This window comes from Apium graveolens, chromosome 8 (assembly GCF_009905375.1).
Source record: "Apium graveolens cultivar Ventura chromosome 8, ASM990537v1, whole genome shotgun sequence".
NCBI classification, from domain to species: Eukaryota; Viridiplantae; Streptophyta; class Magnoliopsida; order Apiales; family Apiaceae; genus Apium; species Apium graveolens.
Window position 1 is genome coordinate 241,992,821 of NC_133654.1, and position 14,139 is coordinate 242,006,959.

A 14,139-nucleotide genomic window follows, 5' to 3' on the forward strand; every position below is an offset into this window, starting at 1 on the left:
AGGACTGAGGCAGAACATGCAGAGCATTTGAAGATAGCTCTAGGAATACTCAGAGAGGAACAGTTATACTCCAAATTCTCGAAGTGTGAATTCTGGCGGAATGAAGTACAATTTTTAGGACATGTGATCAATAAAGAAGGAGTATTGGTCGACCCCTCCAAGATAGAGGCGGTCTCAAATTGGGAAAGGCCAACCACACCCACAGAGGTAAGGAGTTTCATAGGATTGGCCGGCTACTATCGTAGATTTGTACAGGACTTTGCGAAGATCGCAACCCCTTTGACACGACTTACTCGTAAGACAGAGAAGTTTGAATGAATGGAGAAATGCGAGAACAGTTTTCAGGAATTAAAGATAAGGCTGGTAACGGCCCCAGTGTTGGCATTGCCAGAGGGAAAATGAGATTTTGTGATATATAGTGACGCGTCGCACAAAGGATTAGGGTGTGTGCTTATGCAGCACGATAAAGTGATTGCGTATGCGTCGAGACAACTGAAGGAATACGAGATTAGATATCCTACTCATGACCTTGAGCTCGCAGCAATAGTTTTTGCCCTAAAAATTTGGAGGCACTACTTGTATGGAGAGAAGTACGAGATTTTCACAGACCATAAGAGCCTCAAGTACATATTTACGCAGAAAGAGCTCAACATGCGCCAGAGGAGATGGTTAGAGCTAATCAAGGACTATGATTGTGAGATTCTCTATCATCCGGGGAAAGCCAATGTGGTGGCTGATGCCCTTAGTAGAAAGGAAAGACTCAGAATGATAATGACTTCGGAAGAATTGATAAAGGATTTCGAGAGGATGGAAATAGAAGTAAAGGTAACCGGAACCGGAACTAAAAAGCTGTTTGAGATCTCAGTGCAGCCAGAGTTATTAGAAAAGATCAGATTGTGCCAAGAGAAAATGATGAATGAAGGCAGAGAGTCAATGACCGGAGAAGAGATCCATACTGAGAAAGATGATAAAGGGATAATGAGGTACTCCTACCGGATTTGGGTTCTGAACGTTCAAGAGCTTAAAGATGAGATTTTGGATGAAAGCCATAGTTCAAGGTATTCCATTCACCCGGGAAGCACCAAGATGGGATTTGAAGGAATATTACTGGTGGCCCAACATGAAGAGGGACGTAGCAGAATGGGTAAGCAAATGTTTGACTTGACAAAGAGTAAAGGCAGAGCACCAGAGACCCAGTGGACTTTTACGACCCCTGGAGATTCCCGAATGGAAATGGGAACAGATAGCCATGGATTTTGTTGTCGGCTTACCAAGGACGAAAGCCAACCATGATGCCATATGGGTGATTATAGACCGACTGACAAAGTCAGCTCATTTCATTCCTATCACTGAGAGATACACAGTCGATAGACTGGTGGACATTTACCTTAAGGAAATAGTGACGCGATACGAAGTCCCAGCGTCCATTGTCTCAGACCGAGACCCCAGGTTCAACTCCAGATTTTGGAGGAGCTTTCAAGAATGTGCGGGGGCCAAGTTAAATATGAGTACCGCTTACCATCCCCAGACGGATGGGCAGAGTGAAAGGACCATCCAGACACTAGAGGATATGTTGAGAGTCTGTGCAATAGACTTTAAAGGAAGTTAGGATGACCACTTGCCGTTGATCGGATTTTCTTATAACAATAGCTTTCATGCTAGCATCGGAATGCCGCCTTATGAGGCCCTGTACGGAAGAAGGTGTCGATCTCCCTTATACTGGGATGAAGTAGGAGAGCGGAAGATGCTCGGATCCGAAGTAGTCCAAAGGACCAAAGACATAGTGGATCTCATCAGAGGACGGCTGGTAGCAGCCTAAGACAGACAGAAGAAATATGCAGACCTAGCCCGAAAGGACAAGGAGTATGGAGTAGGGGACTTAGTACTACTAAAAGTATCCCCTTAGAAGGGGTTAATGAGATTTGGAAAGAAAGGAAAACTAAGCCCAAGATACATTGGACCTTTTGAGATACTAAGACGGATTGGGAAGTTGGCTTACGAGCTAGCCTTACCCCCGAACCTACAACAAGTTCATAATGTGTTCCATGTGTCAATGCTAAGGAAGTATCTTCGGGATGCCAGACACATAGTGGAGTACGAGCATGTGGATATGCAACCAGATCTGACTTACGTGGAGAAACCAGTAAAGATTATGGATAAGAAGGAGCAGGTGCTTCGGAACAAAGTGATCAAGCTAGTCAGAGTGCTATGGCAGAATCATAATGTGGAAGAATCAACTTGGGAACTAGAGAGGGCAATGCTTGAAAAGTACCCCCATTTGTTTTCTATTTGATTCCGGGACGGAATCCTTTTAAGGAGGGGAGACTGTAATAACCCCAAAATTTTGAACTTTTTTGTAACCCTTATGAATAGTGTTTTGCTGATATTGCTGAATAAGAAAACTGTTCATGCCACACTATGTAGGGGTTCTTTTATGGATATTCTGAGATTTTATTGGTACTCTATATGATATATAAGTGTATGTAAAGATCGTCAGAATCCAAATTTGAACCTTTTGATTTTTCCCGAAAATCCACCAGATATCGAAAGAATTGAGTATAAGGTAACAGGATAAAAAGGATTTAAATTCAAGGATTTTAATAGAGGATCATAAAAAGGAATATAATGTATTGAGAAAGGTTAAGGGAACCTAAGTAATAAGATCCCGGGTATGATCCCTCAAACAATAAACGAAAACGAAAGTTAAGCGAACCGTATAACAGATCAGCGGTCATTAGCCAAATAATTAAAAGCTAATCAAAGAGATTAGTGGGGATGATGTCATCAAACCAATGAGAAGAGGACAAAGGAGGGAGGGTGACATCACATGGTGATATAAGCATGACCAAGCAAGTGTGTTGTTGGTTGAATTAGAACCACACAAAAGTTACCATGGTAAAAAGGTAATAAAACAAAACAAAACAAATCAAAAAATCAACCACCAAGCCAACAATTCATTTTCACCAAAAACACAACATTTTCTCACCTTTCTTCTTCCATGCTCTCGGCTTTTTCTTCTTTTCCAAAGCAAGAAAATCAAAAATCAAGTTCCAAGCATTGTTAAATCACAAGGTAATTATCTAAGACTCCTTATGCATAGTTATGGATATCCTATAAGTTTGAGCTCCTAAATCATTCACAATCTCTTCCTAAAAATCATGGAAGAAGATGGTGAATAGTGTTTTTCAAGAACTAAAATTTTTGTTCTTGAAGTTTTGTTTAGTTTAAACTTGGATAAGGACTTTAAGGGTGATTCCAAGCCATTCTCTCGATTCTCCACTCTCCAAGGAAGGTATAACCCCTCCAAACCCTAACTTTATTTGAGTAATTAGGTTTATTTTTGTTGATTTTAATTCATGGGAGGCTTGCTTGTTGTGAATGTAGAGATTAGTTAGTTTTGTGAAGTTTTGGAGTGGTAATTCTTGGATTGTTGATTAATGAACTTAAGTGTAGTTAAATTCAAGTTTAAGAATAAGTATAAATTGTTAATGTTGAGTTGTTTGGGATGTTATGATGTAGTATGGATGGAGTTTTTACTGGGTTGTGATTGTGGATTGATTGTGGGTTGAATTGGAGTGTTTTAAATTTGGGTAATCGCGTAAACATAGCCGTCGTAATGTCCGATTTACTTTAGACTGTTTTTATTCTTAACCTTAGGACCCGTGAACTCACTGCGAGGTTTTGACCACTGCCATGGTTAGATAGTTCATGTTACGAGCTTCGTTTTGATATGTAGTTCGTTTGATTCCGATGTACGGTTTAGGAAAAACGGCCGTTTTATGTAACGACGTTTTGCGAACGAATCATTACCCCTCGCCTTACTTTGAAACATAGGTTAAAGACCTAAAAGGACTAAATAGAGTATGAAAAATTTATGTAAAGTGTGTTAGGAAGTTGGTAAGACACTCGCGAAAGAATCGCCTTAAAACTCGTAATGGTTAATTTATTAAAAATGGTGGAGCCGAGGGTACTCGAGCGACTTAAGAGAATCAGTAAGCGCAAAGCGAGCGTTATAGTCTAAATTGGTTAAAGTATAGATTTATAAGTGACTTTGGTTTAATTCCAACTTATATGTTGTTTATAGGTTACCAGACTCGTCCCAAGCCATTTATAACCCCCAGTCGCTCAGGCAAGTTTTCTATCCGTTATACTGTTGTTGTGATGTATACATTTGTATATGCATTATATTGCGATAGATGCATGATGGTTAATTAGCAAATTCTTACGATATATTGTAGCATGTGATATGGTATATATGCATGCCTGTTTCGTATTCTTGACACATATATCTGTTGATTCAGTTGATAATACCTATGCTAGAGATAAGCGGTAATTTGCATATACCCTTAGTATAGGGGACCCAAAGGTGAACTTTTTCTAAAACCGGGAGTCGAGGCTCCCGAGTATAATATATATATATAGATAGATATATATATATATATAGATATATATGAATAGTTTTCAAAACTATGAATCGAATAAGGTTTATTCGATAACTTTATTTTGTTAATGAATATTATCTTGAATATTCATTCGAGGGCTTATGATCCCGTTTATTTTATTATTGAATATTATTTTGAATATTCATTCGAGGGCTTATGACTCCGTTTATTTTATTAATGAATATTATTTTGAATATTCATTCGAGAACTTATGACTCTGATTATTTACTAAATAATATTCTTTATTTTATTATAGAATAATGTGTCGATAAACAAACTTACTTTTGATTATTCAAATAAAGATATTACTTTCGTATAAGTACATCTTTGGTTATTTAAGATTCATTTCAAGTATAAGTTTTACAACTTCTACTTCAATTATTTTATAAAGATTATTCTTTATGGGAAGATTATTTAAATAATAATATTCAGATATTTTCTAATATATTGGGGCTGATTTATTTTATTAAATCAGCATTACTCCAAACATTCTTAAAAATGTTTTGCGAGTCTTCAAAATGATTTTAAAAGTTAGAGCGATCCCAAAACTCATTTTATATTTAAGATCCTCCTTAGGAGTCCAGTGTTCGGTTGACAAGTAAATCCGACAGGTTCTCCTCTACATGTAGAAAATGGTGGGGTTGCACTACTACGACTGATCATCGTAAGTGGTCTTCCTGGCGCGACAAAACTCCCGTAATGAGTTCATCATCCAGTTGGATAATTCTGCAACACTACCCGTAGCATTTCGATCGAAAGGCTACGAATGGGTGGTTGCTGAAGCATTGACAGGATCAAATATTTTTAATGGTGTTCCCATTGAATGAAATATCTCGTAACTTCATTTCCTTTAAAAATATTTCAAAGATTGAATCTATTCAAGTTTTAACTTGTGGTCTCATCTATGGGATGACCTGTTGAAACTTATTATACTTTGAACAATAATAGTTCAAGGAGATTTCTAAAAATGGTATAAGTATAATGAAGTAAATGGGTAACTTCATCTTCCTTAAAACTTATATCCAGTAAGTAATTACCTTACACTTGATAAAGATTCTAGTAAGTTATCCATTTAGATACTTGCATTATTATTTACACTATATATTATCTTGCGAGCTGTAATGCTCACTCTTGCTTCATTTCTTCATCACACAACAACAGTTAGGAAAGATGGCCAGACTCAAGCAGACCCAGCGCAAGCACGTGGGAAGCGTCTCGCGTCTTCCCGTTGATGTTGTAGCTGCTATAGCTGCAGAGTTAGATCTATTGGTAGATCAGACATTCTACTTTTGGGAACCAAATATTGTATAATTATAACTTGTGGCAGATAATGGCAATTAACTGTAAATTTATCAAGTAATCATTTTGGGTTGTAATAACTTTTAAATTGTGGATTCAAGGACTTGTACTTATTTAAATTTCATCTCTGAGACTATAACGGGTTGTGGTGTGTGTTAGTGTGGGGTCACAGCATAAGGTTATTTATTATTAATTAAGTGAAGTGATATTGTGGAAAGAAAGACCGTGATGACCCGGATCTGGGGATGTCACAGTGCCATTGATAATGTCATGTCAAATAGGGTAATTCAATGCAAGACTGCAAAGGAGATATGGGATGCTTTGGAGACAATGTGTCAGGGAACTGATGCAATCAAGAAAAACAGGAGGACTATACTCACTCAAGAGTACGAGCACTTTGACTCAAAAAGTGATGAGTCATTAACTGACTTATATGACAGGTTTGTCAAACTCTTGAATGATCTGTCACTGGTGGACAAGGAATATGACATTGAAGATTCAAATTTAAAATTCCTTTTAGCTCTTCCTAATAGTTGGGATTTGAAAGCTACTATTATAAGAGATAACTATGCTCTTGATGAAACTACTCTTGATGAAATTTATGAAATGCACAAGACTTATGAACTTGAGATGGATCAAGAAAGCAAGAGACATGGGAGAAAGTCAAGAACAGTTGCTCTTAATGCTGAGGAGGAATCCCCCAAAGTGGTTGTCTCAAAGAAAGGAAAAGGAAAGGCTCTCATCATAAAGCCTGATTTAGAATCATCAAGTTTTGATGATGATGATTCAGATACTGAAATTCTACCTGAAGTAGATGCTGATGAAGAGATGATGAAGCTGTGTGCTCTTATGGTGAAGGGTATCACAAAGATAGCCTACAGTAAATTCAGAAGGGGAAAGAAGTTTTTCAGGAAAGGAAGAAGTTCTGATAGGAAGGGTTTCAGAAAATCTGAAGGCAAAGGAGGAAAGTCTGAAAGAGGAGATTACTCAAATGTCAAATGCTACAAATGTGGTGAGAAAGGCCACATATCTCCTAACTGCAAGAAAGGAAAGAGTAATAAAGGCAAGGCTCTTGTCACAAAGAAGAAAAGCTGGACATACACCTCAGATTCTGAAGATGAGGAGAACTATGCCTTGATGGCAAATGCTGATAGCAATTCTGATGCTGCTGAGTTAAAGGTACCTCAGACAAATTATGCCTTTCATACTGATGGTATTACTGAGTTGAGACTATATCTTAAAACCATGTTTATTAGCTATAGAGATCAAACCTTAACATGTGAAAGATTAACTTCTGAAAATCTTGCTTTTAAAAAAAGGAATGATTATTTTGAAAAAGAGTTAGTTATGTTCCATCAAACTCAGAAGGATAGAGATGATGCTTTCTATGTGAGAGATGAAGTGCTAAAAATAAATAAATCTCTAAAAACTGAGTTAGAAAAGGAGAGAGAGATTATCAGGACTTGGACTAACTCTGGCAGAACAACTCAGAATATACTAAGTAGTGAGAACTGGAAAGAGGGCTTAGGTTATGGAGATGATAAAAGTGAAAAAGGAACTGAACAAGTTAAGCCAATTATTGTTAAACAGACTACTAAGACAAAGGTAAATCCTGTTAAATTTGTAAGTGAAACTGTAAAGTCTGATTCTAAAAAGATGAAAGATGTTGGGACAGAAGTGATAGCAGAGTCAACTTCTGACAAATTAGAACATGATAAACCAACTGAAGTTAACATAGGCTTAATGACACAGAAGCAGCTTAAACATAAGTTGAAAGAGATTACCAGTGTAAACAAGGTAAAGGAAGCTAGGAAAAATAGGAATGGAAAGGAAGGTGTGAATAAAAGCAAAAAATTATATGCCTGTTTCTAATGCTCCTAGAAAGAAATGTTATAACTGTGGAAATTCTAACCATCTGGCTTCTTTTTGCAGGAAGAATAAGAATATAAACTCCTTACCTTCTAAGTCAGGAGTTAAGAGTCAGTCTGTTAGGTTTAAGCCACAAAATCCTTGTTTTCATTGTGGTAGTGTGTGGCATTCCATTTATACTTATAAGGAATATCATAGTTTGTACTATGATTATTATCAGATAAAACCTTCTTTGAATAAAGTTACTTTAATTCCTTCTAGTGTAAAGTATGATGCAAAGTCTGATAATGTTAATACTGATAAGAAAATTGTTAGCATAAACTCTGATGTTAAATCCGCTGCAAATGTTAACAAACTTAAAAAGGCATTAGAGGGCAACAGGAAGAACATCCTAGTTCTGGATAGTGGATGTTCAGGATATATGACTGGAAATAAAGCCCTGCTATCAGACTTTGTGGAGAAAGCTGGCCCAGGAGTTTCTTATGGATATGACAACATTGGGAAAACTCTGGGATATGGCAAGATCAATCTTGGGAATATCATCAGTGAATCAGTAGCTCTAGTCTCAGGACTTAAACATAATCTGTTGAGTATAAGTCAAATCTGTGACAGAGGTTATCATGTGGATTTCTTTAAAGAACACTGTGAAGTTATAAGTAATTCAACAGGCAAAGTGGTTCTGAAAGGATATAAGCATGGTAACATTTATGAATCCAGACCTTCAACAAGTACTGATGGTTCTGCAATCTTTCTGTTGAGTAGAGCATCAATTGAAGAAAGCTGGAATTGGCAAAAGAAACTCTCTCATTTAAATTTCAACAATATAAATGAGCTTGTAAAGAAAGATCTTGTGAGAGGACTGCCAAAAATAGTATTTGCTCCTGATGGCCTTTATGATTCATGTCAGAAGGCAAAACAAATAAAATCTTCTTTCAAGAGCAAAACTGAGTCATCAATTCTTGAGCCTTATCACCAACTGCATGTTGATCTATTTGGTCCAGTCAATGTCATGTCTATTGCAAAGAATAAATATTATATGGTTATAGTGGATGAGTTCACAAGGAATATGACATTGAAGATTCAAATCTAAAATTCCTTTTAGCTCTTCCTAAAAGTTGGGATTTGAAAGCTACTATTATAAGAGATAACTATGCTCTTGATGAAACTACTCTTGATGAAATTTATGAAATGCACAAGACTTATGAACTTGAGATGGATCAAAGAAGCAAGAGACATGGGAGAAAGTCAAGAACAATTGCTCTTAATGCTGAGGAGGAATCCCCCAAAGTGGCTGTCTCAAAGAAAGGAAAATGAAAGGCTCTCATCATAAAGTCTGATTGAGAATCATCAAGTTCTGATGATGATGATTCAGAAACTGAAAGTCTACCTGAAATAGATGATGATAAAGAGATGATGAAGCTGTGTGCTCTTATGGTGAAAGGTATCACAAAGATAGCCTACAGTAAATTCAGAAGGGGAAAGAAGTTTTCCAGGAAAGGAAGAAGTTCTGATAGGAAGGGTTTCAGAAAATATGAAGGCAAATGAGGAAAGTCTGACATAGGAGATTACTCAAATGTCAAATGCTACAACTGTGGTGAGAAAGGCCACATATCTCCTGACTGCAAGAAAGGAAAGAGTGATAAAGGCAAGGCTCTTGTCACAAAGAAGAAAACTGGACATACACCTCAGATTCTGAAGATGAGGAGAACTATGCCTTGATGGCAAATGCTGATAGCAGTTCTGATGCTGCTGAGTTAAAGGTACCTCAAACAACTTATGCCTTTCATACTGATGATAATACTGAGTTGAGACTACATCTTAAAACCACGTTTATTAGCTATAGAGATCAAACTTTAAAATATGAAAGATTAACTTCTGAAAATCTTGCTTTTTAAAAAAGGAATGATTATTTAGAAAAAGAGTTAGTTATGTTCTATCAAACTCAGAAGGATAGAGATGATGCTTTCTATGTGAGCGATGAAGTGCTAAAAATAAATAAATCTCTAAAAACTGAGTTAGAAAAGGAGAGAGAGATTATCAGGACTTGGACTAACTCTGGCAGAACAACTCAGAATATACTAAGTAGTGAGAACTGGAAAGAGGGCTTAGGTTATGGAGATGAGAAAAGTGAAAAAGGAACTGAACAAGTTAAGCCAATTATTGTTAAACAGACTACTAAGACAAAGTTAAATCCTGTTAAATTTGTAAGTGAAACTGTAAAGTCTGATTCTAAAAAGATGAAAGATGTTGAGACAGAAGTGATAGCAGAGTCAACTTCTGACAAATTAGAACATGATAAACCAACTGAAGTTAACATAGGCTTAATGACACAGAAGCAGCTTAAACATAAGCTGAAAGAGATTACCAGTGTAAACAAGGTAAAGGAAGCTAGGAAAAATAGGAATGGAAAGGAAGGTGTGAATAAAAGCAACAATTATATGCCTGTTCCTAATGCTCCTAGAAAGAAATGCTATAACTGTGGAAATTCTAACAATCTGGCTTCTTTTTGCAGGAAGAATAAGAATATAAACTCCTTACCTTCTAAGTCAGGAGTTAAGAGTCAGTCTGTTAGGTTTAAGCCACAAAATCCTTGTTTTCATTGTGGTAGTATGTGGCATTCCATTTATACTTGTAAGGAATATCATAGTTTGTACTATGATTATTATCAGATAAAACCTTCTTTGAAGAAAGTTACTTTAATTCCTTCTAGTGTAAAGTATGATGCAAAGTCTGATAATGTTAATACTGATAAGAAAATTGTTAGCATAAACTTTGATGTTAAATACGCTGCAAATGTTAACAAACTTAAAAAGGCCAAAGGATCCAAGCAAGTCTGGGTCCTTAAAACTAACCTTTAGTGGTCTTTGTGATTGCAGGGCAACATGAAGAACATCCTAGTTCTGGATAGTGGATGTTCAGGATATATGACTGGAAATAAAGCCCTGCTATCAGACTTTGTGGAGAAAACTGGCCCAGGAGTTTCTTATGGAGATGGCAACATTGGGAAAACTCTGGGATATGCCAAGATCAATCTTGGAAATGTCATCATTGAATCAGTAGCTCTAGTCTCAGGACATAAACACAATCTGTTGAGTATAAGTCAAACTGTGATAGAGGTTATCATGTGGACTTCTTTGAAGAACACTGTGAAGTTATAAGTAATTCAACATGCAAAGTGGTTCTGAAAGGATATAGGCATGGTAACATTTATGAAGCCATACTTTCAACAAGTACTGATGGTTCTGCAATCTGTCTGTTGAGTAGAGCATCAATTGAAGAAAGCTGGAATTGGCACAAGAAACTCTCTCATTTAAATTTCAACAATATAAATGAGCTTGTAAAGAAAGATCTTGTGAGAGGAATGCCAAAAACAGTATTTACTCCTGATGGCCTTTGTGATTTATGTCAGAAGGCAAAACAAAGAAAATATTCTTTCAAGAGAAAAACTGAGTCATCAATTCTTGAGCCTTATCACCAACTGCATATTGATCTATTTGGTCCAGTCAATGCCATGTCTATTGCAAGGAAGAAATATGCTATGGTTATAGTGGATGAGTTCACAAGGTACACATGGGTGTACTTCTTGCACAAGAAGACTGAAACTGCATCTACCCTAACTGATCATGTTAGACAGCTGGATAAATTGATCAAAGATTCTGTTAAAATCATAAGGAGTGATAATGGCACTGAGTTCAAGAATTCAATCATGGAAGAGTTCTGCAAAGATCATGGAATCGAACAGGAATTTTCTGCACCTGGAACTCCACAACAAAATGGAGTTGTAGAAAGAAAGAACACGACTCTCATTGAAGCTGCATGAACAATGCTTGATGAAGCAAAGCTACCAACCTATTTTTGGGCTAAAGCTGTGCAGACTGCTTGTTTTACACAAAATGCAATACTAATAAACAAGCATGGAAAAAACACCATATGAAATGGTGAAGAAGAAGAAGCCAAATCTGAAATACTTTCATGTATTTGGTTGCAAGTGTTTTGTTCTTAAGACTCATACTGAGCAGCTGTCAAAATTTGATCTAAAAGCTGATAAAGGAATTTTTGTTGGATATCCACTTTTCACAAAAGCCTTCAGAGTCTACAATTTAAGAATAAGAGTTCTCATGGAATCTATCAATGTCTCTTTTAATGATAAGAAGATTACTGGACTTGAAGATTTTGATAATCATGATCAACTGAGATTTGAGAATGAAGATTTAAATTCTGATTCTGAAAATGTTGACCCTGTAAGTTTGGATAGATTAAGTTTTGATATCATTAAAACTGTGGTAACAACTCTAAAGGAAAATGCACCTGTCCAGGGGGAGCAAGCTGAAGATCCTACCACATCTCAAGACTCTCGAGAAGCATCAGAACCTGTCACTGGCTCTTCAAGTTTTGATTCATCTAGTTCTGATGAGCCAAAGTCTGATAATTCTGGAAGCTCTGATTCTTCAACTTCTGAAAAATCAAATTCATATTCTGAAATCTCAGAGAGCATAACTACAGGGGGAGCATCATAAAATGCTGATGGAGACAGCATGGATCAAGGGGGCGGATCCAGTTCTAGAGATCAACTTCCATCTGCAAGGAAGTGGACTAAAGCACATACACCTGATTTAATCATTGGAGATCCTGAAGCAGGCGTCAGAACTAGAATTGTAACTTCAAATGAATGTCTCTATCATTTTTTTCTATCTCAGACTGAACCAAAGAAAGTAGAAGAAGCTCTTCAAGATGCTGATTAGGTGCAAGCAATGCAGGAAGAGTTAAATGAATTTGAAAGAAACAAAGTATGGACCCTAGTGAAAAGACCAAATAACAGATCAGTTGTTGGTACAAAATGGGTGTTCAGAAACAAAACTGACAGTGATTGCATAATTACAAGGAATAAAGTAAGACTGGTTGCTAAAGGTTACTCTCAGCAGGAGGGTATTGATTATGATGAAACATTTGCACCAGTTGCTAGATTAGAAGCCATAAGGATCTTTTTGGCTTATGTTGCTCACAAGAAGTTTAAAGTCTTTCAAATGGATGTGAAAAGTGCTTTTCTTAATGAAGAATTGGAAGAAGAGGTATATGTTGAACAACCTCCGGGCTTTGTATAGCCTAAATTTCCCAATCATGTCTACAGGCTTGACAAAACACTTTATGGCCTTAAGCAAGCTCCAAGAGCATGGTATGAGACTTTAGCTCAATTCCTTCTGGAAAGTGGATTTTACAGAGGCACAATTGACAAGACCTTATTCTACCTCAACCATGGAAAGGATTTACTTTTGGTACAGATATATGTTGATGATATCATATTTGGTTCTACTAATTCCAAACTGTGTGAGAAGTTTGCAAAGCTAATGCAGTCAAGATATCAAATGAGTATGATGGGAGAACTGGGCTATTTTCTGGGCCTTCAAGTCAAGCAAGCTGAAGAAACCACTTTTATCTGTCAATCCAAGTATACCAGAAATTTACTGAAGAAATTTGGAATGGAAGATTGTTCAACTGCATCCACTCCCATGGCCACTGTAACCAAGTTAGATAAGGATACTGGTAAATCAGTAGATATTACTAACTACAGAGGTATGATTGGCTCATTACTCTATCTAACTGCAAGTAGACCTGATATTATATATGCTACCTGTCTTTGTGCAAGATTTCAGGCTGATCCAAGAGAACCTCACTTATTAGCTGTGAAAAGAATTTTCAAGTACCTTAAGGTTACAGTTGTCTAGGATTGTGGTATCTTAGGGAATCAGATTTTAAGCTATAGTTACTCAGATGTAGATTTTGTAGGATGCAAAATAGACAGGAAAAGCACTAGTGGAAGCTGCCAATTTCTTGGAGGCGGATTAGTTTTTTGGTTTAGCAAGAAACAAAAGTCAATTTCCACATCAACTGCAGAAGCAGAATATATTACTGCAGGAAGCTGTTGTGCACAGATTCTTTGGATGAAGAATCAGTTACTGGATTATGGGTTAGAATTTTCTAAAATCCCTATTTGCTGTGATAATCAAAGTGTTATTGCTATGACAGGTAATCCAGTTCAACACTCAATGACAAAGCACATCAGTATTAGGTACCATTTCATAAGGGAACATGTGGATGAAGGTACAATGGAATTGCATTTTGTTCCAACAGATCAACAGCTAGCAGATATCTTCACAAAACCACTATGTGAAGCTACTTTTATAAGATTGGTAAATGAACTTGGAATGGTTTCAGGTTCTTTCTCTAAATCTGCTTAGTTTTTGTTCTCATGCATCAGACTTTATGATCAGTGTTTACAGATTATATTATCTCTATGTCATCTGTGCTTAATTTGAAAATTCATTAAATGTTGATTGTTATCTGATGTGGATTTATATACTCTGATAAGTGTTTTGAATGTTCTGTGACTATTCAATCCAATGAGGATAACTGTGCTAGATGTTGACCTAGTAGTCTTTAACATACTAAAAATCCCATATTTGAATTAGTTATTTATGTGGAAACTCATTAACACAAGCAGATTCTGATATTGAGCTTAGTCAAGTTTACT